This window comes from Drosophila tropicalis, unplaced genomic scaffold (genome assembly GCF_018151085.1).
Source record: "Drosophila tropicalis isolate 14030-0801.00 unplaced genomic scaffold, ASM1815108v1 contig_812, whole genome shotgun sequence".
NCBI lineage: Eukaryota > Metazoa > Arthropoda > Insecta > Diptera > Drosophilidae > Drosophila > Drosophila tropicalis.
In genome coordinates this window covers 111716-114952 of record NW_027173303.1, presented here as the reverse complement: position 1 = coordinate 114952, position 3237 = coordinate 111716, and positions in this window count along the sequence as shown.

Sequence of the window (3237 nt, the reverse complement as noted above, 5' to 3'; positions counted from 1 at the left end):
CTATTTTGTTTTTTTTTTTCTTTTTGTTTATGAAGGTTTTTTTTGTTTATTTTTATTTTTTTATTTATTTCTATTTTGTTTTTTTTTTCTTTTTGTTTATATTTTTTTTATTTATTTTTATATGAATAAAAAAAATAGACAGAAAAAACCTTCATTAACGATAATCGAGTTGGGATTCGAACCAGGGATATTCGGATCGCCAAGCGAGCACTCTATCGGCACAGCCACCGTGACACATACGAATCTGATGCCAATACTTCTTGATATTCTTTTCACAGAGGCATTACCTATTCGCATTGTCGCTTATTTGTCGAAAATTAAATATTTTGGTTGAGGGAGCTATTGAAATGCGATGTTGTACAACTTCACGTCACACACACACACTACGAAGCCTGAGCATGTACCGACGAGTGTACGCATACATATGCAAAACGAGAGCACAGCGACACAGACATGCGCTTATCGTTCTGCGATCTGTGGCAGACTGAATTATTTTCGATGTGTAGCGACACTGCGGCCGCTCTCTGGGGTTCTACGCTGTTCGGCTTTTGCCGAAGTTCTCTGGGGTTCCACGCTCAGGCTAGCATTTGTAATCAAAAAAACTTGAGTTTGACGCATCTATGTATTCTATGGTTAGTGGTAGCACAGTATATTATATTTTTTGAATAAACTAAGTAGAAGAAATAATCGGTATATCCCTTTTTGTATTAATTACCTGCTTTGGAAAAACTGGCAAGACAAACAGAGAGTATTTACAAAACAGCATTACGCAATGTTATCATTTAAATACTAAGAAGCTACAGGCAAATAAGCATGCGCTCTTCTTCTTCCTTATACCTGCAGCGCATTTTAAGGCAAGGTTGCCTTAGTTTTATGGCTTATGCATATCCGTGTCGAAAGTTTCCGCAGATTGGGACCATATACATCTGATAGGTAAATATTTAGCCTACCTAGTGTATTCAATCCAATCCAATATTCAGTTTAAAGTTGAGATTTTTTGTAAAAGTTATCATTTATTCCCATATACTAAAAATGTCTCAACTTTGGGCACCTCTAGCACCCATGAATCTCAACCGATTTCAAATTTGTTGGATTCTAATCTCTGATCGATTGCATATGTATATCATTTTTGCCAAATTGGATGTAAATATTGAGTTTCTTAACTAATTAATACAAAAAGAGATATACCGATTTGGCCTTCTACCTAGTTAGTTCAAAAAATATAATATAAAGTGCTAATTATTCCTCTCGTTTGCGACAGTTTGTTTTTAACTTCATAGGTGAAAACACCATAAATCCGGACTGAATAGTATCTGTCAATATAATTCAAGTTTCATTCGAAAACGCTATTACGGAGCTTAAGGAAAAAATCAAATATACACACTATAAAATTGGATCGCAAGGAAGAAATCTGGCAAGTTTCGTGAAAAAAATGAAGCAGGAAGATGTTCAACCATCAACAAGCCGACTCACGAAAGGGACTTAACAGAATATCAGTGTTTACCAATTGAAGAGCTCTCCGAAGAAGCACAGGAATGTAAAAACAAGGACTACAAAAGGTTCAGATATGGGTATACACCAAAAACTTCTCGTGTTAGACAAAATAAAGACCTTTTACATCATGTTACTCAGCCTCTTCGGACCCACTTTTTGCATCACTGACAATGAGACGCCTGCGATCACGAAAGGATTTGGAAAATAGTTGGGAATCAAACCAAGAACATTCCGATCGCCAAGCGAGCACTTTATCGGCACAGCCACCGGGATTCATACGAAGCTGACGCCAATATTTCTTGTTATTCTTTCCACAGAGGCATTACCTATTCGCATTGTCGCTTTTTTGTCGAAAATTAAAAATTTTGGTCGAGCGAGCTATTTAAATGCGATGTTGTCCATCTTCACGTCACACACACACTACGAAGCCTGAGCATGTACCGACGAGTGTACGCATACATATGCAAAACGAGAGCACAGCGACACAGACATGCGCTCATCGTTCTGCGATCTGTGGCAGACTGAATTATTTTCGATGCGTAGCAGCACTGCGGCCACTCTCTGGGCTTCTACGCTGTTCGGCTTTTGCCGAAGTTCTCTGGGGTTCCACGCTCAGGCTAGCGTTTGTAATTAAAAAATCTTGAGTTTGACGCATCTATGTATTCTATGGTTAGTGCTACTAGAATACGAAGGCAAATTGAGATTGCGATACCAGCTTGCCATCTTTTAATGAAACCCACGACACTAATGGCCTTTGCAACCGTGGTGGAAATATGGGTGTTCAAATTTAACTTATGGTCCATAAGTACGCCGAAATCATTCATATTATTTAGACGTTCTGAAGGGCTATTGTTCAGAAAATAAGTGACCAGTTGAGGAGAGTTACGAAAAAAAGTCATTACCTTACATTTGGTAGTGTTAAGATTTAGTAGATTAAACTGGCACCAGGATTGAAAGTTTTTAAGATCAGCTTGTAGCTGACTAAATGAATTTGTATCTTTATAAGTAAGACAAAGCTTGACATAGTCAGCATACATAAGCACACGCGAATGAACAATGATTGATGGAAGATCGTTAATGAATTGTGTGAAAAGCAGAGGGCCAAGATGACTACCTTGAGGTACACCAGAAGTCACAGGAACGGAATCGAAAAAAGAAGACTTAAAAAGTACCCTCTGTTTTCTATTTGTTAAATATTCTCTAACCCAAGAAAGGAAAAGGGGTGAAAGCTCAATGTCGCTCAGCTTAGAAAGTAATAGGGTATGATTAACGGAATCAAAGGCTTTGCTGAAGTCAGTATATATGACATCAGTTTGTTTAGCATTTTTGAACCCTTTGATGATTATAGAGGTAAATTCTCAAAGGTTACTGGTTGTAGACCTACGTTTCACAAACCCATGTTGGGATGGCGAAATAATAGAGCTGCAAAAATGTTGCAATTGAGAAGTTATAATTTTCCCAAAAGCTTTCGGAATAGCGGACAATTTTGAGATACCCCTGTAGTTAGAGGCTTCGGACTTTTTGCCAGTTTAATGCAGAGGAATGATATACGACTCTTTCCAAATAGATGGTGAAGAGGAAGATTCCACAGACAATAGAAACAATTCTAAAATGGGTTTACATAATGCGCTTGCACAGAACCTGAATACACATCTAGGTAGACCATCTGGCCCCGGAGAATAAACAGGTTTAACTAGTTTAAGTTCGCTAAGAAGACAACTTTCATCAATCACTGGATTAAAA